Source organism: Rattus norvegicus, chromosome 14, assembly GCF_021556685.1.
Source record: "Rattus norvegicus strain SHRSP/BbbUtx chromosome 14, alternate assembly SHRSP_T2T, whole genome shotgun sequence".
NCBI classification, from domain to species: domain Eukaryota; kingdom Metazoa; phylum Chordata; class Mammalia; order Rodentia; family Muridae; genus Rattus; species Rattus norvegicus.
Genome location: NC_141547.1, coordinates 99,852,330 through 99,875,795, shown reverse-complemented (window position 1 = coordinate 99,875,795; position 23,466 = coordinate 99,852,330). Strand labels below are relative to the sequence as shown.

Genomic DNA, 23,466 nt, shown 5'->3' with positions numbered 1-23,466 from the left:
TGTAGATAAATTCACATTTTATTTCTCCAGTGACATTTTTACAGCTGGATATAAGTTAAAGGCCTGCTTGCACACCCAAAAACTTAGTGAGAGAAAATGAGAGGATAACTGGCTAAACATCTTGAAAAAAAATAATCATTCAAATTGGTATCTAATACCCATATCGGTAAGTTCAAAATCTAAACATATTGAGTTATGGCTTTTAAAATTTACTATTAAAGAGAATAATAATAATAATTTGTTCATTTTTAATTTGCTTTTCATTTATATTCTGGCTCATTAATATAAATAATTTTTACATTATAAAAGTCAAGCATGAGAAAAAGAGTAGGAGGATATATCAGAAGTGGGTGAACAGTAATCTTGGGCTGGATGAAACATTCAGGCTTAGATACAAGGATGGACTAGGAATGGAAACAACATTTATTAATGGTCATAAGCTGCTGTGTTAGTCAGCTTCCCACGCTGTGACAAAATAGCCAAGATACGCAAGGCCAAGGAGAAAGGGTTGATTAGGGGCCGTGGTTTCCGGGCTACCCATCTGTAGTTGTTCAGCTCCAGTGCTGAGGACCTGGTAAGGCAGAAAGTCAAGGTGGGAGTATGGTGCTCCCTAGGATGGAAACTGGAAGAAAAGGAGCTGTAGTTCCAGTATCCTTTTCAATGCTCAATAACTACATTTTCTTCACGGGCTCAAGCTCTTCAACTTTCCAGCGTTACCATTTCTCAATGGCACTACAGATGGGCGTCTGAGCCTTCGCATCCTGGCTTATGGGGGATCCGGTGCAACTAGAAGTGGTGGTGTAAACTTGAACCCCAACTCTTGGGAGGTAGAGCGAGAAGGATCCTGAGTTCAAGGCCAGCCTCTACATAGCTATCTAGCAAATTCAAGGTCAGCCTGGCCTACATGAGACTCTGTCACAAACAAAAACAAAAACAAAATCAAACAAACAAAAAATTACCGGAAAGCGATATTGTCATTTTGTGCTATTGTGACCAAAACCCAAGGGAGGACAAGGTATCTTGTCTTGGCTCAGCTTTACATGATACAGCCATGACAGGGAAGACACGGCCCCTGGGTAGCTTCCATCCACAGTGGCTGAACGTGCAGTGGTGGCTCGATCACATGGAGCAGAGCATGAGGGCAGCAAGCACAGGCTCCAACCAAAAGCTGGCTCAACCTTCGAAGCCCCGCCCCTACTGATCTTCTGCCAGTGAAGCCCTACATCTCAAAGGGTCCATAGCTTGACAAAACAAGCGTCCGTTTGTTTTGCTTGCCTCGACACAATTTCAGTATTCATTTTCGAAACATTTCGCTTAGTGCTTTGTTTAAGCTTCTTGTTGTCGTTTAAAGATGGAATCCTACTCCCATTCTCTAGGATTCTGCAGGAGTTAGCACTAGGACCCACGGTAGACTCTGGAGAGTGAGCAGACCAGCTGCTCTCTCGTCTCTTTCTCTGCACACATGTCCCGCTCGCCTCAGATGCTGACACAAGGTTTTATGGTTAGATTTTATCTCTGTCTAGAACAGATGAGCAGGAGTTCTCCTCATCGTTCAGGAATCGAGGTTGGTGGAGACTTCCTTTCAACAATGCGCTTGGTAAATGTGGTGGGGGAAGGGAACAGAAATGGACACTGACACTTGCCCGTGAAACATCTGCCACCAAGCGATACTTATCACTGCTGCTCACGTTTCACAGGTAAACAAGGCGCATAGATGCTGTTAATTTCAAAGTCGGCAGGGAAGAGCTTAGCTTGACCAATGGCCAGGAAGGAAATCAAGACATTTGTCAACAGTTCTTTTCTTACTTACACTTTCCTCATTTTCATCTGTGTGCTTATTTGAATTTCTAATAAATATGTATTAAATTAAAAGTAACAGCCCAATAGGACCTCCCTTTTTAAAGAAATATTAGCAAATACTGACACAAAATAAAACAATGAGCAAGGCTATCAATCACATACATTTTGTTCAATTAAGTGTCAGCTAAGACTATCAGATGTATCCGTCTGACCAATTTTCTTCGGAGGCAAAATAGCCATTTCATGTAACTAACACACACTAAGTAGTACCTTACCACACAGCCTGGTATTATAGATACACTAAATGACTTTCGCAATTTTCCTTCCTTCTCAGCCTTTGTAACACTTCTACTAATTAGATATATCTAGGGGTTAAACCTTGAAAGGGTATTATTCTTAAATATATTGCTCTTTTTAAAAAAAATCAATTTTCTTGAAAAGACTCCTAGAATTACTATTTAAAAGTATTTATTTTACTTCTTCAAAATAAATATACAGAAGTTTAATACTAATAGTACTATTATTACCATTACTACTTTAGTGGATTGTGAGTTTTTTGTTTTTTCTTGAGGCATGGTCCATGTTAGGTAGTTCAGACTTAACCTCAAACTTACTAGGTAATCCAAGAAGAACTGAAACTCTCATCTCCCAACATTTTAAGCGTTGAGAGTACAGCACGAGCAACCACACCTAGCCAAGAGAAATGATAGACTAGCATTATTAGTGCGAAGAACAGACATCTATAACTCATGGTTTACCTTTCTGAATGTTCATCAGAATTACATGTCATGCAAGCTAGTAAATCTCAGACAGGATAAAGTATCCATGACTTGGAGCTGCCGAGATGGTTCAGTTCTGCCAGTCCCAAAGATTCCCAGGATCCTCATATAGAAAGAGAGAACACACTCCTCCAGGCTTTCCTCTAATCTCCACATATGTGCCATAGCACATTTGAATGTGCACACACACACTCATACACACATATACACACTCACGCACATATACACACATACATACACACTCACACATATACACACTCACATACATACACACATACACACATACATACACACACATATACACACATATACATACACACTCACATATATACACACTCACACATACATACACACTCACACATACACATACATACACACTCACATATATACACACTCACACATACATACACACTCACACATACACACACATATACACATACATACACACTCACACATATACATACACACATACATACTCACACATATACACACACATATACACATACATACACACTCACACATACACACACACTGATATACTCGCACATATATACACAGTCATGCTCACACTTACATTCACACACACTCACACTTATATACATACACACATACACACTCACACATATACACACACATATACACATACATACACACTCACACATACACACACACTGATATACTCGCACATATATACACAGTCATGCTCACACTTACATTCACACACACTCACACTTATATACACACTCACATTTACATACACTCACACAAAGTCACACACATATACACTTACATATACATATGTACACACTGATATACACAATACACACTCACACTCATACACACTCATACATACTTGCATTTACATGCACATATACTCACACATACAGAGTCTCTCTCTCTCTCTCTCTCTCTCTCTCTCTCTCTGTCCCTCTCCTTATTCTCTCTCCCTCTCTCTCCTTATTCTTAAGCTTTTCCTTCCTGGCTAAGCGATGGTGCAGCGGTTCATCATTTTCTTTCCTAAGAAAATTGCCCCATACTCATTTATTAGGAATGTACTATGTGTAAGGTAGAAACTTAAGAATTTGAGATTTTATATTACAAATATGTTTTAAGCTATTATGATGAAAGTAAGGTTTTAAAACTTAAATTACAGCAATAAGTAGGAAAACTAAAGATAAAAAGGAGCCTGAAAATTAACAGCCCAACCTCGGTCCCACACCAGCTGCACACCACCTACGGATCAAGATCGCAGAGGACGGACATTTACATAGAAAGGTAAAACACGTGATCATTTCCAAGCTGACACTTCTTTTTTCCTTTTCTTCTATGACAACCCATGGATTACATCCCCCAAACCAATTTCACTCCTACAGTTTGAAGCTCACTGCCCTCAAAACAGATATGTCAAACTATTTTCCGCTACCCTGACGGTTAGCTCCGTGGCGTAGGATAATACGCATTTCCACGCTCGCTTCTGCTCTTCACTTAAAAGAATCTCCACGTTGAAAACGAACAATGAGAACACAGCTTAGTCGCAATGCTTCGCTTTCTTCTTCTTTACGATTTCATCGCATTAAGTTCTATTTTGAAAGCTTGAAAGAAAATAGTTTAACCTATACCTCTTGACCCGCTGAGGTTAGCGTCTCCTAACTCCTCTATTGTGAAAGATTAACAATTTCTCAACTTTCCCTTCCTTCCACGTTTCACCCATCCTTAGCGATACCATGGCTTTTACGTTGCGCATTACTTATTCGTGAGACAGGCTTTCGCCGTGCAGCCCTCACTGGCTCGAGGATCCTGTCTCTGCTTCCCGAGTGCTCAGATTATGTTCAGTATTTATGTATGCCGTTAGAGGAAGTACATCTTCAAGTCTTTAAGTTTGTTTTAAAATCAGGGATCTTTTCAATATCACAATTTTGTTAACTGACGAGCTATAGGATCAAATGGTATGGAAATGTAAACCATTTTTATTAAACTCAAATTCACACACACATTCACACATGTATACATACCCATGCTCGCACATATACACTTACATATACACTTACATATACATATATGCATACACATGAGCACACACTCATACACACGATACACACTCACACTCATACACTCTCAAGGATCTTTCCCACTTTCTCTTCTAGTAGATTCAGTGTATCTGGTTTTGCGTTGAGGTCCTTGATCCACTTGGACTTGAGCTTTGTGCATGGTGACGAATATGGGTCTATTTTCATTTTTCTACATATAGACAGGCAGTTAGACCAGCACCATTTATTGAAGATGCTTTCTTTTTTCCATTGTATATTTTTGACTTCTTTATCAAAGACCAAGTGTGCGTAAGTGTATGGGTTATTTCTGGGTCTTCAATTCTATTCCATTGATCAACCTGTCTGTCTCTGTACCAACACCATACAGTTGTTTTTTTTTTTTTATCACTATTGCTCTGTAGTAGAACTTGAGGTCACAGATGGTGATTCCCCCAGTCGTTCTTTTATTAAGAATTGTTTTCACTATTCTGTTTTTGTTTTTGTTTTTGCCTTTTCAAATGAATTTGAGAATTACTCTTTCCATGTCTTTGAAGAATTGTGTTGGGATTTTGGTGGGGATTGCATTGTATCTACAGATTACCTTTGGTAGGATGGCCATTTTTACTGTGTTAATTCTGCCACTTCATGAGCATGGGTGATGATTTTCTGAGATCTTCAATTTCTTTTTTTTTTTTTCTTTTCTTTTTTTTCGGAGCTGGGGACAGAACCCAGGGCCATGCGCTTGCTAGGCAAGCGCTCTACCACTGAGCTAAATCCCCAACCCGAGATCTTCAATTTCTTTCTTGAGAGACATGAAGTTCTTACCATAAAGATCTTTCACATGTTTGATTAGAGTTACCCCAAGATAGTTTATATTATGTGGCTATTGTGAAGTGAATTGCTTCCCTAATTTCTTTCTCAGCCTGTTTATCATTTGTATAAAGGAAGGTTACTGATTTATTTGAGTTAATTTCACATCCAGCCACGTTGGCGAAGTTGTTTATTAGCTGGAGAAGTTCTCTGGTAGAATTTTTGGAATCATTTATGTATACTATCATATCATCTGCAAATAGTGATATCTTTAATTCTTCTTTGCCAATTTGAATCCCCTTGATATATTTTTTTTGTTGTCTTATTGTTCTAGCTAGCACTTCAAGTACTATATTGAATAGATACGGGAAGAGTGGACATCCTTGTCTTGTCCCAGATTTTAGTGGGATTGCTTCAAGTATCTTTCCATTTAATTTGATATTGGCTGTTGGTTTGCAGTAAATTGCTTTTAATATGTTTAAGTATGGGCTTGAATTCATGATCTCTCCAATACCTTTAATATGAAGGGGTGTTGTATTTTGTCAAATGTTTTTTCTGCATCTAAGGATATGATCATGTGATTTTTTTTCAAGATTGCTTATATACTGGATTAGATTAATGGATTTTTGTATATTGAACCAACCTTGCACCCCTGGGATGAAGCCTACATGATCATGGTGAATGATGTTTTAACGTGTTTGGATTTTGGGAAAATTTATGAGAATTTTATTGATTATTTTTGCATCAATATTCATAAGCGAGATTGGTTTGAAGTCTCTCTCTCTCTCTCTCTCTCTCTCTCTCTCTCTCTCTCTCTCTCTCTCTCTCTCTCTCTCGGTTCCTTGTGTGGTTTAGGTATCAGAGGAGTTGTGGCTTCATAGAATGAATTAGGTAGTCTTCCTTCTGTTTCTATTCTATGGAATAGTTTGAGGAGTATTGGTATCAGGTCTTCTTTGAAGGTCTGGTAGAGGGTTGGAGAGATGGCTCAGAGGTTGGGAGCACTGTCTGCTCTTCCAGAGGTCCTGAGTTCAGTTCCCAGCAACCATATGGTGGCTCACAACCATCTATGGTCAGGTCTGGTGCCCTCTTCTGGCCTGCAGACATACATGCAGGCAGAAAGCTGTATGATGTATACATAATAAATAAGTAAATGTTAAAAAAAATCTTAAAAAAAAAAAAAAAGAAGGTCTGGTAGAATTCTGAATTAAATCCATCTGGCCCTGAGCTTTTTTTGGTTGGGAGGTTTTTAATGACTTCTATTTCCTTATGGGATATGGGCCTGTTTAGAAAGTTTGCCTGCTCTTGATTTAACTTTGGAATGTGGTTTCTGTCTAGAAAACCATCCATTTCATTGAGATTTTCCAGTTTTGTTGAATATAGGCTTTTATAGTAGGATCTGATGATTTTTTTTATTTCCTCCATTTCTGTTGTTAGCCTCCCGTTTCATTTCTGATTTTGTTAATTTGGATACGTTACTGCCTCTAGTCCCTTTAGTTAGTTTGGCTAGGCGTTTAACTATCTTGTTGATCTCTCAAAGAACCAGGTTTTGGTTTTGCTGATTCTTTATATTGTTCTCTTTGTTTCTATTTGGTTGATTTCAGCCCTGAATTTGACTATTTCCTGCCTTCTACTCCTCTTGGGTGAGTTTGCTTTCTTTTCTTGTTTTGTTTTGTGTTGTGGTAAAAATATAAAAATAAAAAAAGTATGGATGTCTTTTGTCCCCCACCAGGTCCAGCACTGCAGTGCCCTGAGATATCTGCTGGATATCTTGCCAGAAGCACACATTCCCATTCTGTGGCAGCCCAGACCAGCCGCTCCACACTCCATTACACTTAAATCTACACATGAAAGACCACACACTACACAATAACCTTAGATCCAATTGGTAAGATATAATTGCCCACCTATACATACAAAGCCCGATACCATCCATCCCTTAAGAACATTAATAACAACCTATAAATACACAGAGCAGAATCTTAACATCACCTGCCATGGCTTCTCACCCTCTCCCTCCTGTCTCTTCCTCTTTTCTGTTCCAGTCTCCTCCTCTTCCTTCAAACTTCTCTCCCGCCCATCCTTCCCCTCATCCAATGACAGGCCTCCTTCTATCCTGTACCTGCCCCTCACCTGTATTTTACAGATTCAATGGGGAGAAGGTTCTGGTGAAGTCACCTGAGTCCTGAGTAGTGACTAGGCAGCTGTCCTTGGGGCAGTGGAATTAGCATCAAAATACAGTAACTCCAGGGCAAACCACAACAGTTCCCATTTTTTTGTTTTTGTTTTGTTTTAGAACTCTCAGGTGTGCTGTTAAGTTTCTAGTGTAAGATCTCTCCAGTTCTTTACCAGTGCACTTACTGCTAAGAATTTTCCTCTTAGCACTGCTTTCATTATGTCCCATATGATGTGTCAACATTTTCATTAAATTCCAGGAAGTCTTTAATTTCTTTCTTTATTTCATCCTTGGTCAAATTATCATTGAGTAGAGAGTTGTTCAGTGTCCACATGAATGTGGGTTTCCTGCTATTGAAGACCAGCTTTAGGCCATGGTGGTCTGATAGGGCGCATGGGATTATTTCAATCGTCTTATATTGGTTGAGGGTTGTTTTGTGACCAATTATATGGTCAATTTTGGAGAAGGCACCATAAGGTGCTGAAAAGAAGGTGTATTCTTTTGTTTTAGGGTGAAACGTTCTGTAGATAAATCTGTTAAATCCATTTGGTTCATAACCTCTGTTAGTTTGACTGTGTCTCTCTTTAGTTTCTGTTTCACTGGTCCATTGGTGAGAGTGGGGTGTTGAAGTCTCCCACTATTATTGTGTGGGGTTCAATGTGTGTTTTGAGCTTTAGTAAAGTTTCTTTTACGAATGTGAGTGCCCTTGCATTTGGGGCATAGATTTTCAAAATTGAGACTTTCTCTTGGTGGATTTTCCCTTTGATGAATATGAAGTGCTCTTCCTCATCACGCTTGATAACTTTTGGTTGAAAGTCTATTTTATTGGATATTAAGATGGCTACTCCAGCTTGTTTCTTGGGACCATTTGCTTGGTAGACCTTTTTCCATCCTTTTTCTCTGAGATAGTATTTGTCTTTGTTATTGAGGTGTGTTTCTTGTATGCAGCAAAATGCTGGATCTTGTTTGCATATCCAGTCTGTTAGCTTATGCCTTTTTATAGGTGAGTTGAGTCCATTAATATTGAGAGATATTAAAGACAAATGACTTTTGGTTCCTGTTATATTTGCTTATGTAGATAATTTTATGTGCTTGTGGTTTTCTCCTTTTGATTTTGGTTCCTGTTATATTTGCTTATGTAGATAATTTTATGTGCTTGTGGTTTTCTCCTTTTGACTTTGTTGTAAGATGCTTAATATTTTGTCTTTTCTTTGGTAGAGGTATCTTCCTTGTATTGGAGTTTTCCTTCTAGGGTTCTCTGTAGGGTTGGATTGGTAGATAGATACTGTTTGACTTTGGTTTTGTCCTGGAATATTTTGGTTTCTCCATCTATGTTGATTGAGAGTTTTGCTGGGTATAGTAGCATTTGTGTTCTCTTACAGTCTGCATGACCTCTGACCAGATTCTTCTGGCTTTCATAGTCTCTGTAAAGAAGTCTGGTGTGGGGCTGGAGAGATGGCTCAGCGGTTAAGAGCACTAACTGCTCTTCCAGAGGTCCTGAGTTCGATTCCCAGCAACCACATGGTGGCTCACAACCATCTGTAATGAGATCTGATGCCCTCTTCTGGTGTGTCTGAAGACAGCTACAGTGTACTTACATATAATAAATAAATATTTAAAAAAAAAAAAAAGAAGTCTGGTGTGATCTTAATAGATCTGCCTTTGTATGTTACTTGGTCCTTTTCCCTTGCAGTTTTTAATAGTCTTTCTTTGTTCTATGCATGTAGTGTTTTGATTGTTACGTGACAAGAGGATTTTCTTTTCTCTTCCCATTTATTTGGTGTTCTTTAGGCTTGTTGTACCATTATGGCCATCTCTTTTTTTTAGGTTGGGGAAGTTTTCTTCTATGATTTGTTGAAGACATTTTCAGGTCCTTTGAGTTGGGAATGTTCATTCTCCTCTATTTCAATTATTCTTAGATTTGGTCTTTTCATTGTGTCCTAAATTTCCTGTATGTTTTGTGTTAGGAGTTTTTTATGTTTTGAATTTTCTTTGACCATTGTGTCAATCTCTTCTATAGTATCTTCTACCCCTGAGATTCTGTCTTCTATCTCTTGTATTCTGTTGGTGTTCTTTACATCTCTAATTCCTGACCTCTTCCCTAGGTTTTCCATTTCCTGATTTGCCTCCATTTGTGTTTTCGTCATTGTTTCTACTTTCACTTTTAGGTCTTAGAGTGCTTTATACAATTCCTTCACCTGTTTGTGTTTTCCTGTATTTCTTAAAGATATTTATTTGTTACCTTTTTTAAGGGCTTCTACCTGTTTACCTGAGTTTTCCTATATTTTTTTCATTGAGTTATTTATATCCTCTTTAAGGGACTCTATTATCTTCATGAGATAGGATTTTAGGTCAGCTTCCTGATGTTCAGGTGTGTTGGTGTATTCAGGGCTTGCTGTGGTAGGAGAACTGGGTTCTGATGATGCCCATGTTTATTAACTTCTGTTGCTTATGGTCTTGTGCTTGTCTATAGCAATGTGGTTGTTGCTAGTGTTTGCTGGTCTGGGTCACTCTGTCTGGGGTCTGCCTCTTTTGTCCCTGGGTTGCAACAGGTTTCCTCGTAGGCCTGTGGCCCTGGCTGTAGCAGACCTCTTGTGGGCCTTCCAACTGGAGGGTCTTAAGAGGGGCAGAGAAGCTGCTGATTTGTTGCCCTGGTTGCAGTAGATCTCCTGGGAGGCCTTCAGACTGTTGGGTCTTCAGAGGACCAGTCATACTGTTGTCCAATAAGAAACAAATGCTGAGTGCAGGGGATCCTCTGGTATGTCTGAAGACATAGCTTCTTCCAGGAAGCATACTAGCTAGCAGTCTGTCCCAGAAGAAAGGATCAGGCAGGAGGGCTCAGGTTGCTTTCTTATAGAACCCAGGACCACCAGCCCAGGGATGGCACCACCTACAATGGGCTGGGCCCTCCCCCCTTGATCACTTGTTGAGACAATGCCTTACAGCTGGATCTCATGGAGGCATTTCCTCAACTGAGGCTCCTTTCTCTGTGATAACTCCAGCTTGTGTCAACACACAAAACCAGCCGGTACACAGAAGCAATTCATTTCTTCCTGAAAAGGTGCATGGGGGTGGAGTGGAGTCAAAATACACATAAAAAAAAAAACCCTAATATGTCCTCATTCTGAGTATTTTGTTTGTTTGCAGAATTCAACAATCTAATAAGTCATCTGTGTTCCAGATGGGTAACATGTTAGTCTAGGTCAGTCTCCCCATCATGCACTGCTCTCGAAATGGTAACTGTCAACTTGTATTTGTTCCCATTACGCACTGCTCTTGAAATGGTAACTGCCAACTTGTATTTGTTTGGCTTGCTTCTCTTGTTCCCAGCTTAACTGAGCTCTCATAACTGCCCATTCTTTACTTTTAAAAATGTTTTTGAAACTGAAATATAATTAATCATTTCCCCTTCCCTTTCCTCCCAGAAGTCCCTCTTATAAAACACCCAACCTCCACTCACATTGCTCTCTCTCTTCAAAGAAGCATCTAGTTTCTTCAACTTTTGATAAACCTTAATTACCTGTATAAAGTTACTTATAGGTTCATGATTTCAGGGTAAATCACTGGGTATTGATAACCAACAGAGGGACTCTTCCCTAGGGAAGACTACTTTCTCCCTCTGTCATCATTTCTTAGTTGTCTGTAGTTCTTTGTCTAGAGCTGGTGTCCCATGACATTTCTACCTTTTGCCTTGGTATGTCTGTAGGCTTAGATTTTTCAAAATCTACTTTAACAAGGGTTCTTCAATGCTTCAACCTCCCTTCTAAACTACTACCCACCAGAGGTAGTGAAAAAGAAAGGTTAATAGGGAAAAGGGGGTTGTGGACCTGTTTAGAAATGGTCCTTTGGGGCAATTCCAATCTTTGTTGTCTGCAGTCCAGTCCTCTAGCAAACACCAACACCAACATCAGCAGCTGCAGTCCAGCCCACTCTGCAATCACCACTCACAGATCAGCAACTGGCAATTCAATCCAGAAGAAACCGATGGTTTCTGCCAATTGGCTTGGACCTAAGTCCACCGAAGTGGCAAGAAGCCACCAGTATACCACAAAAAGTTCTTTCGAGAGTTACTTTTTAACGAAGTCACTACAAGCAAAGATCAGCAACACGATGCAAGGCGAACCAATGTCAGAGTGTCCTCCCACTGACCGTGGGTGGTCATAATTATATTCTTTCTAAACATCACATCTGTTTCAGCAAAACATTCAAGTGTCTGCTGCAACATCCTTTCACCTGTCTGCCCCAGGAAAACATCATATGGAAACCGAGTTTCCAAGGAAGCCAGAAATTTCCACTTCATGTGTCTGTTGGTATTATCTTTGGTCAGTCTTTCTTAGGCAACCGTGTTGTTTAGACTTGATAGATACAGCTTCCCTGGGTTTCTAGATGGCAGATGGTTTTATAGCAGATACCCAGTTCCTCTAGCTCTTAACTCTTCCTCACTGACCTTTATGAGCTTCTTCTCCATGTGACCATACTATAGAGTTTATACTTTTTTCTGCTCTCTGTCTTCTCCCTCTATGATCTTATTCATTCTCGTGCTTTAAAACCATCTGTTGGCAATTCCTAAATTTGTATCAATAAGCTAGACTCCCCTTCTGAATTCCAAACTCACATTTTTTTAAATATCTCCTGACATCCCTTCAAATGTCTCCCAGGCGTTTCAAACGCCTCAAAATAACCAAAATAAATGTCTTTCTAAATCTGGATCTCCCTCAGCCTTTACTGTTTCAGTGCAAGGCTTCCTACCAGCTCTTCTGTCTTCTCTTTCATGTCTCATGACTTTTCTCGTCCAATCTGTCACCGGTTTGTGCTATTCCCACCTTCAAAAACGTCTCTGGCCCGTTGTTTAAAATGGTGACTGCTTTCCACTGCATTTGGAGTAGGATCTCCCCACAGCCGGGCCTGTTTCTGATGTCTTCCTACCTTTTCCAGGTTCATCTCTTAGCTTTTGCCATCTCCACTTGCTTATCCTCATTTCACTTCTGTCCTTTCCCCATACGACGTGCTCCTTCTGTCTCAGAGCCTCTGTATTTACTTCTTTGCCTGGTGCTCTTTTTTTCCTCAGGTCTTTATGACACATTGATAAATAGCTTTCCTCTTGTAGTTTTTTTTTTTTTTTTGGTTCTTTTTTTTCGGAGCTGGGGACCGAACCCAGGGCCTTGCGCTTCCTCTTGTAGGTTTTATTTGAAACGTTCAGGGCAGTCATGTTAACTCTCACAGAGATTCTGTACAATTAGGAAAAATTATCATTCTGGAAACCACTATAGAGGCTGGATTTCAGCCAAACAAGTAGCAGTTTAAATATTGCCTCTCAGACAGACCACCTTTGGCCCTGGGATTGAACCCTGAACTCTACTACTATGCTGTATTTTCAGCCTGTGAAGAAGTATTTATTTGTTTATTGGGTTCAAGATGGCCTTGAACTCCTAGTTTTATAAGGAAGTAGGGAATCAAATCTAGGCCTACTAGTCATACTAGTCAAGCACTCTATCAACTAAGCTTCATCTTAGCACCCAAGGGAGGCTACCCTGATTACCTTACCAGTTTAGTATTCTGAAATTCAAAGATCAAGGCACTCTCTCTTTCCTTTACAGATTTTCATCCAATCTTTATTTACTTAGCTAGTTATCATTTTATTTATTTGTCTATAGTCTGTTAGACTCACTTGGGTAAACTACTTCTGTGTCAAGATCACTATTATGGTCAACCGTTACATAACCCCAAGTTACAGGTTTACTTGGGGCTTGGTATGGTGCCTGGAACATAGCAGGTTCTAACAACTTTTTTCAGTGAGTGTGTGAAATTGTGCTCTGAAATTTTATAGGAACATGAAAAAAAGAATACTTTCATTTTTCTAGTTTAGGTTTTTCACAAGTACATTTTATCTGAAAGCATGTTTCCCTTCATATTTTCTGGTATCATTTATTTCTAGTTCCTGACATTTTTTTTTTGTTCTCTAATTCTTGGACATCTACCAAAAGATCAGATTTAATTCTTACCCTATTACTCCAGAATTTATGGTAAGAAAAGCTGAGCTAAAGCTGGGGTGGGGAGAGGACCTAAATATCTATCATTTGAAAGACTGAGGTCCAAAAATTGGAATTCTACTGTCCAGCCACTATTCTGATCTTCATCCTTATCTAGTCCTGTTCTTATCACCAGAACACTACAGAGGGGTAGCAAGAAAAGAAACTGTTAGAATTGTTAAAATCACAGTACAGCACCACGTGTTCCCTCTCTCTCATCCAGGAGAGACACGAAAACTGGAATTACCCCTTACAAGAAGACCAGTGCCAACCTTGTCTGCCCAATATTGGTTTACCCAGTGCTACTTTAAATACAGAAAGAGAATCAGAAACAGTGTTTAAGACCATTTGGTATAGCAAGGGAGTAGGACTTTCTGATTAATCAAATAATTCCTTGAAAAAATAATAGGGACTATGTCCCACTAATGCTAATGTCCCACCGAAGAGAGCACTGCTCAGGTCAAAGAACTTTTTAAAAGATGTTTTTAAAACAACATATTTTAAATTATATGCAAAACCATACTTTTACAACCAAAACCTATCTTATTCCATTCAGGAATCTTAAAAGCTCTACCCTCGAAGAGTAGATCTTGAGGTCCAGGGCATCAATTTATTAGGAGAACTGATAAAAGGCCTTCTCTTCCTCAGAAGAGTTGAAGAGTTGAGTTACTAATGTGTGGGTTGGAAAATACAGTCGCTGTGTGGGAAGATCAGGGAGCTCTAGGGCTCAGCAAAAGTGAATGGTTATGGGTTGCTTCTTCCTTGATACCACAGTTAGAGTGTACTAGCTATACTTTACAGGGTAACAATACACCGATAAACACAGCTTCTCCGTGTAGTTCTTCTATGGGACCTTCCTGCATCACTCATGGCAGTTTAACTACAGCTAGTAGCCTGACATGGATTGTAACACGTTTAGTAATTTGCACTGCCTGGTCTAAGGCAGCAGCTTTCAACCTGTGGGACGCACATCAGATATTCTGTTTATCAAATATTTACGTTACTATTCTCGACAGGAGCAGATTTTCAGTCATGAAGTAATAAGAAAATAATTCGGTGGTCACCACGCATGAGGAACTGTAACAAAGGGACACGGCATTACGCAGGGTGAGAACCGCTGGTCTAAGGGATAGCAACTGAAATAAAGCATCTTCCTTCAAGTGGCCTGTCACTTACCATAGAGCAGAATGGGTTTACCACGCAGTATTCTCAAGCAGTAAGCAGTCAATGGCTGAAAGGCGAACGGCTGTTTCTTTTTTCTTTCTTTTTCTGAAAAGTTTCCTAAGCCCAGTGCTTGGCATTCATTTAGCATCATTTCTGTTGCATATACTTATTGGGAAAATAAAAGAGTAGCCATATGTATTTCACATCCCAAAGTCATATTGCAGAGAAGCAGGGAGGGCATCACCAGTCAGCTGGCAGAGGGTTCTTTTGTTCTACCTGGATAGAAATCACGGACGGGTAGGAAGGAGCCCTTCAAGGGCTGGTTTCTGGCATTTCATTTCCCTCAGGGTGCAGAAGCACAAACTGGCAGAGGCAGGCAGGGAAGCAGTAACACCTAGCCCCCCCCCCCCCATGCTACATACTTGATGTCACTTGATAAGTCGCTGAGCAAATTTCTTTTGTGTGCCTCCTGCATGACAAGTATTATCATTGGCTTTGGGGATATAAACATAGATATAAGTGTAACAAGAAACTTTGCTTAATTTTTACATTTCTGAAACCAGAAACTATCACGTGAGTTCACTACATTAACACAAGAGCCACTTAAAAAATAAGAGGGATCGTTAGCATGATTACCTTAAGATAACAAAAAGCTTTACATCATGACAATGCCTAAGTAGAATTTCTACTACAGAAAAAAAAAACATCATAGCCAGTTTATTAAGCAACGAATTTAACTAGGGATATACCCATCTTGGCCCCAAATTCTTTTTAGAATAAGGAAGAATAAAGTCACAGTTTTACAAATGTATAATTTGTAAAATTGTAATTTGCCAGGGTTCTTTTTTTTTTCCTTTATTATTCTATTGCTGCATTTACAGCTTTATCTGATCTCCACGCCCTTGCTGGTCTGAGTGAGGAAAGATTTACATATCAACACCTGAAAGACAATCTTCGTTGCTTCAAATACAGACTTCAACACACTTACTTCAAACCTCAGTCTAAGTTACTGGGCAAATCTGTGCAAATCGAGAGTGTCAGCAGCCTGTTGAAGTTTTGTGTTTTTCTAGAAGTCTCTGAGAATGTCCTGACTCTCTGCTGCTAACCCATCTCATTTTAATATCTCTTCCATCTGGCTTCCAGGAAGGGTAAACTTAGAACTGTCTTTCGAAATGGCTTACAGCTATGAAGCGCGAGAATAGATTTTTTAGGCCGCAGGGCAGGTAAGTCAGGACCGCCCAGACAGGTGACCATCAGTGGCTAGCAACTTGTAACAGGGGTTCCTGGCTGAGGTAATGAAAATATCCAATAGTTCCACAGGACTCCCCCAGTGTGAACAGTAGTTGGTTTCTGAATTCCACAGCCACATTCCTGTGTAATACATTTGCCAACTTAAAAAAAAAAAGTTATTAGACTCCGGTGTACTTTCAATCTTTATACGTACTTAAACGCCTGCAAAGGAAATTATTCTTACAGACTTCTCTTTTGCCTATTTTCTAAAGTCTCTCACAAACGGTACCTGCTTCCCGCACACACACCATCACAGAGTGGTAGCTTAGAACGACGTATATTATTAATTCTCTCTCCCAGTCTAGAATGAGTTTCTCTAAGTGTGACTCAGTGTCAGAAGTTCTGCCTACTACTATAGGAGAGAGAGGCACAGAGAATTACTCCCCAGGTTCCAGGACATTATGGAGGCTAAACAATGTGTGGCAGAATCAGCTCCTTAGCAGATGGACTGTGCAGGAAGCCATGAAGGTAGAGCTTAGGTTTCAAGAGGCCACACGTGAGGCAAGCAGCAGACCTGGGGGGGGAGGGGTCATCTGAGCCTCTGGAACACAGACGATGCTGTCAAAGGTCGAAGATGCTAAGCACAGAACTACCGGGTTTGATGTTTTCCCTGCTGGATTTCTGCCTTTTAAATTTTATTTTATTTAATTAATTAATTAATTAAATTTAATTTATCCAATACTTTCTGGCCATTACCCTAATTCCTCCAGTTTGGAACTGGAATGATGACTTTATGTAACTCTTTTTTTCAAAATAGCTGGAAGTCTCAGGAGACTCGGTTTTTCAGAAGGGTTGGAACTGGGGACTGCACGACAAAGAGACCTCTGACGTTGGACTGAATGCATTTTACAATATGAGATGGACATGAGCATATGAGAATATTATGGTTCAGATATAAAATGAGCCTCACAGGTTCATGTTGGGACACATGGTCCCTAGCTGTTGGTGTCGTCGTGAGGAGTGGAACCTAGTCGGAGGAAGTTAGTCAATGGGGAGTGAGCCCTGATATTCATGGGCTGGCCCTGCTTCCTGTCCTATTTGCTGAGATGTAAGCCGACAGCCTCCCTTTCCCACCATCATGTCCTCCCTACTGTGATGGACTGTACCCTCAAATCATCAGGCAAAAGACATCTTTCCTCCCTTGTCAGGTAACTTGTCACAGCAAGAGGAAAGTAACGCTTAGGAGGACATCCACATTCTCGACCTGTGGACCTGAATGACAGTGCGTTCTGCTACTGAGTTCATCATGGTACTTTCTCCCGCTCCCCCTCCCCCTCCCCTCCCCCTCCTCCTCTTCCTCCTCCCCCTGCCCCTCCTCCCCCTGCCCCTCTTCCTCCTCCTCCTCTTCCTCCTGCCCCTGCCCCTCCTCCCCCTGCCCCTCTTCCTCCTCCTCCTCTTCCTCCTCCCCCTGCCCCTCCCTCTCCTCCTCTCCTCCTTCCCTTCCTCTCCTCCTCCCCCTCCTCCTCCTTCTCCTTCCCCTGCCCCTCCTCCCCCTTCCCCTCCTCCTCCCCCTCCTCCCCCTGCCCCTCTTCCTCCTCCTTCTCCTCCCCCTTCCCCTCCTCCTCCTTCTCCTCCCCTGCCCCTCCTCCTCCTCTCCCTGCCCCTCCTCCTCCTTCTTTCTTCTCCTTTCTCCTTCTACTCCTTCCTCTTCCCTTCTCCTTCCCTTCTCCTCCTTCTCCTTTTCTTCTCTTTCTCCTTCTCCTCCTCCTTTCTCTTCTCTTCTTCATTTCTCCTTCTCCTACCTTTTTTCTTCCTTCTTTTTCCTTTTCTCCCTTCTCTTCTTCCTCTTCTTTCTCCCTTCTTCCTCCCTCTCTCCTACCTCTTCCTCCTCCTCCCCCTCCTCCTCCTCTTCTTGTCTTCCAGTATTCTGCTGGCTTCATGGGGAACTTGCAACTACATTCATGATCCCACCCAGAAAACCGGACGTACGTTCTCCATCTGAAAATCTTAAATCACATTAGCAAATTTCCCATTGCCACGAAATATCCACAAATTCTGAAATCAGAAGAAGCTGGTTATCTTTGGAGATCACAGTGACTGCCAACAATTGGAAGGATTATTATTTCAAAATCTTGAGCAGAAACTAAACATAGTTACTGAAACATAAAGTGGATCAGCAGGTAAAGGTATCTGCTATTGAAAGACCCCCCAGAGTGGGGAGACCCTCACTCAAGTCTCAGGATGACACAACCCCCCAAGAACTCACATAAGACCGTCCTTGCTGAAATTCTCACGAGGTTTATTGATAGGAACCAGTGAACTGGGGTCAAGACTTGTATCCCATACAGGAGTAGAGGAGTTCAACCCCCAGTAGCTGAGAGAAGGGGTATTTAAAGGAAAAAGCCACAACTTAAGGGGGTAGGGATGGCATCAGTGAAAAATCACAAGGTTTTTTGTTTCTCAAGATTGCTTTTAAGATTTTAATCTAACTTTATGGTCAGCTAGTTCCTGGGAGAAGCTTCCTGTTATCTTTACTAGGTTGGGATCACTACCGAAGGGCTTATCTTAAACCCTTTTATCTAGTTCTTGGGAGAGCAGGCTCAAGAAATGTGACCTTTCACTTACTTACAGGCAGAGAACAGGGTCTGGAATTTGGGGTATTTAGGGCTTCTTAGGGGTGAGATAGTATTTTTAAACTTCTGACTTCTTGGCTGCATTTTTTCTTCTTTCACTACCAAGACCTTCACCCTTGGGACCCACATAATAAAAGGAGAGAATCAACTTCTTTAAGTTGTTTACTGACTTCCAAACACTCACAGACACTCACAGACACACACAGACATACAGAGACACACACACACACAGACACACAGACACACAGACACACATACACAGACATACACAGACACACAGACACACAGACACACAGACACAGACACAGACACACACACACACACACACACACACACACACACAAGTTTAAAACTATGATTCAGGGCACTCAGAAGACAGAGGCAGGAAGATCTCTGAGTTCAAGGCCAGCCTGGTCTACAGAGCTAGTTCCAGGATAGCCAGGGCTGCACAGAGAAACCCTGTCTCAAAAAACCAAAACCAACCAACCAAACAAACAAACAAAAGAATCAAAAAAGTTAAATTTCTCATCTATATATTTAAAAAAAAACTTATCTGTTATTATATGGATTAAATATTTAACATTTCCTCTATTTTCATTCATTGTTATCTTAATAATTATATATATTTAAAAATCAATTCTTTATGAAGTCTGAAATACATTTTTAGATTCCCCCTAGGTCATCCCAGTGTTCTATATAAGCACCATTTTGTCTTTGTGCTATAATGAAGTAAATGTTGGGGAGTATAACTCTATAAATTTAGAGGGGAGTCAGGGATATGAGCTAAGTTCTATCTATTATTTTAGGAACTCTAAACATACCATCTGAAACCTAGAATTCAGAAATATAATTTATGAAAGAAATATAATGTAAGCATTTAGAGCTATATTTAGAAGTACAGAGATGAGGATCAGAAGAAAAATGGTTTCTTCAACAGTTCAAGGCTGGAGTGAGGAAAGCTGGGGCAGCAGGGCACTACTGTTCATTGTGGGCATTGTGAAACTACTCTGTTTGGATTCGTTTTTTTAACAGATGTTCATCCTTATATTGAAATAAAATTCAATTAAAAATAGCAGCAGAATGTAACATTTTCCCTATGGTTGTTCTCAACATGACATGACTCTCTTCCTTTTAATTTTAGAGTGAAATGTAACTTTTTATTCCCTAATAATATTACTCATTTAGTGACATAATTGCCCAATTATTTACCTCATCCAAAGAAGACCTCTTTAATATCTAGTTAGTGAGATGGGTATAAAACTCTTAAACTGTTAGTAAACAGACTTTCTTTATTTAATACTTCTTTCTGGTACACTCACAGGGCATTTAATGAATTAGACCAGAGGTAGAGGCGTTTGGAAAAAAGCCATCTAATCACACAAGCTTTCCGATGGGATGCACAACAGGAAATGTGGTAGAAAAAGAAAAAAAGAAAAAAAAAACAGAATTAGATCTCATACTTGTCTATTTCTTTCTTTCTTTCTTTCTTTCTTTCTTTCTTTCTTTTTTTTTTTTTTTTTTGTGGATCTTAACGTCAGTAAGAAAAATGTATTCACCTAGATACACGTCACCCGGGTAAACCAAAGTAATATTTACTCGTTCTTAGTTTAGTAAGAAATGTGTTATTTCTCAGTGAGCTTTTAAGAATATTTCTAAATTATGCCCACATAGCAATCTATGTTTAATTAAAACCCTGAAAACACACATAGTATTTCTTTATGTTTATCTCTGGCCAGTATACTCAAGGGAATAGGTCCTCTGCCTCTAAAATCGAAAGAGGTGTAGAGATACGGGTTAATAATGCCAGATACAATCTCTGGGGAATCCCAATTTCTCATGAACATGTTGGGCAATATGAAGAAAGGAAGAAGTATTAGATGCTGCCACAGTAAGAACCTGATCTCTTCAAACTCTCAAAGGCGAGCTTGGAGAAAACTGTCAGCAAATCACACCGGCTGCTGCGGTTAACTTGCATTCTTATGAGCTAATGATTTTAAAAACCAATAAGGCTGCTTTATCAACTCTTTAGAGAACTATTTGCAATGCGAGTTGTTTATTTTTTTTAACATCTCACCTATCTGAAATAAATGATGGTGCCCTGCTATAAACGTTATGTAACTATTAGGTACAATTTGAAAAGCAAGTGTGAAAAAAGGAAAGCCTGTGTCACAATTTATATTCGTAGCTTGTTTCAGCAAACTTCTTGTTTGGCAACAGGAAGAATGAAGTCTTTCTCTTCCTCAAGTATTTGGAAACCATATTCATTTTTTTTAGACTGCTCAGTCATTAAAGTTCATCTCATAGATAAAATTTGATATATTTTCCAGTTAACTCAGCCTAATTATATTTTGATTGAAAAATACCTCCTTGTTAAATTTAGTTGGTCACTAGCGACTGCTAACAGTAATCTCCTGTCCTCTTTCCTGTGGGTGCCCAAGACTCTGATGAATAGAGGGGAGCCAAAATTGAGTGTAGGCAGGAGTCCAGCAGTTAATTGTTGCCTAGACTCTTAGCTCAAGTCTTCAGACATGACATAGAATTTTTCTTCATAACATGTTTGCTTTATAAAAAACTGTGCTGCATAAGTTTTTTTTGAATAAAGAGTATGAGGAAGGGATGACAAAAATAAATAAAAAATGACCACACATACAGTCTTATACATAATACTTTAGCGATTTCTAAATTACCTCAAGGGATGAGGACATTGCTCCATTGTGGAGCCCTTGCCTACCGTGTGCCAGGCAATGGGGGTTTAATCCCCATTAGCAAGAAACAAAGAACAAAACAAAAAACCTCAAATAAAAACAACAAAACCATCTTAGTCACCCCTCATTAGATAATGCTCACGGAGAGCAGCTAATACAGCGCATTAAATCATCAAGATGTTTTATATACTTTGTCCCACCTTCACACTCTAGAATCATTGAAACTTAAGAATCATTACTTCTAAATATAAGTTGGCTGTTCTTGATAGTAGAGACCAGGAGACAGTGCTATAAATGGAAAGACCAAACCTACCATTCAATACCAAATCTATCATTCAGCATACGCTTATGAGATACTTTCCATGACGCAAATACCGACAAACACTGAAGAGGCAGCAAAGACTATGCTCACAAACAAGGAAGCAGGCCTAGGGTTTGCTGCTGCTGCTGCTGCTGCTAGAATGTTGTTACTGTACAGGAGCTATGGATCTAGCTAGTGGCAGGGTTCTTAGGTAGCATAGCCGAGGTTTGCACACAAAGCACAAGACAGGTTAAAACGAAGTGAAGGTTTGTTTTGGCTTTGTTTTTGTTGTTTTTTTTTTTTCCCCCTATGGGGAAATAGGAAGATGCACTGAAGTAAATTAGAGGCGGAATTTCTATGACCGTTGAAGGATAGCACAGTTTACCAGAAAGTGGCTTATAGGCTTCTACTCTGTTTCTTATCTTACTGGACCTCTTTATCTGTGCCTACACATTACAGTAATCTAGTGCAGGGGAAGTGGTCCGGGTCCGCAGAGACACCTTGGTAGTTATGAGCAGTGGCTTTTACAGAGCACATCGGTTGGGTTCCTAGCACAGAGTGACTCCTAACCTTTGCAATTCCAGTCCTAGGGGATCCCATGCCTGCTTCTGACCTTTACGGGCACCAAGCACAATCAAGGCACACTTGATACACATAAAATAAAGTTTTTAAAATCTTAAAAGAAAAAAAAAACTAACAGAAGAAGACGCCCTATCCCACCCCACCCCCACCCCTGGTGTGTGAGTGAGGACTGAATGTAAAGAAACAAGTAATTGCTTTATGGTCCTGAAGAGTCTCGGGTTTTACCTCCTTAGCTCATGACTTGTCACGTGAGCTAATTCCCTCATTCTTAAGGAGTGAGAAACTGTATCTGAAAATCTGGGATTAAAATTCAAGCCTCTCTGTAAAGACATTTCATTTGCAAGGCACTATAAACACAGCATTTAGAAATGTGGTTTTTCTAGTGCTTATAGCCAATAATCAACCCCTCGCTATAAAGTGAACCACATAAAATGGGTAGTGATTTACTTTCTGAGGACTTTTTTTTTCAAGTAGTAAATGCACAACACTGTGTCCTATCTCAGTAGTTAATTACTCATAAATCAAGATGCCAATTCTTAGGAACTACCAAATGTTTTTGCTGGATTTAAAGACTCCCCCCCCCTTTTTAATCTTCTGTGGAAGTCAAAAATAACTGGCCATTCTATTTTATAAAAAGCCTGGAAAAGTGAAAGATTCTTTGTTGCACGTAATATTTTTGCAGGCTAACTTACACTAGGAGCCTCCAGGTCTTTGGTTTTAGTGCTTACACTGACTGATAAATACAGTTCATTCACTGCTGGAACAATTTCTCTACTGTTCAGAGAGGATGTAGAGTCTAAGCGAAAACTCCACACCAAATGTCGATATTAAACTGAAGGCATTTGTTATTTTAGAAACTTTTTCATTTGGAGAAAGTAATTTTCTTAGCTGAAATATTTGGAGGCCTAGGGTTTTTTGGATCGTACATAAGCAACGTGGTCACTATCTCTTCCTGTGTTGTTTTAATAACATTTCCATATGAACCCAAGGGACTGAATAAAGAAAGCTCTCTTCTCTGGAGAATAATTTAGAAATTCTCATTTGGCTGAGTAATGTTGCACATTTCGAACCCTTCTGGAAATGCTTGGTTGGTTTGAGGCACTCGATAGGGAACTGACAATCATTGGTCAAGCAGGGTAAAGCGAGAATGTTAAGGGAGACAGGCAGTCTTACAGGCTAGTAGGGTTGGCAAGACTAGCTGATTGGGCACATCTCAGGGAGTCTCCAGGCTGC

The 23,466-nt window shown here is 40.0% G+C and overlaps 1 long non-coding RNA gene across 2 annotated transcripts in view; it reads left to right on the top strand.

Annotated features, from left to right (window-relative positions):
• Positions 1-18,192, top strand: part of LOC148001476 (uncharacterized) — a 45,324-nt gene extending 27,132 nt beyond the window's left edge. The window contains exons 3-5 of one of the 2 annotated variants that reach the window (XR_015637619.1): positions 3,733-3,854; positions 17,221-17,321; positions 17,936-18,192. This is a non-coding gene — a long non-coding RNA (uncharacterized LOC148001476). Of the gene's footprint in view, positions 1-3,732; positions 3,855-14,634; positions 14,977-17,220; positions 17,322-17,935 lie in introns of those variants that run through there. The other variant, XR_015637618.1, reaches the window with a different exon arrangement.
• Positions 18,193-23,466: the final 5,274 nt, after the last annotated feature.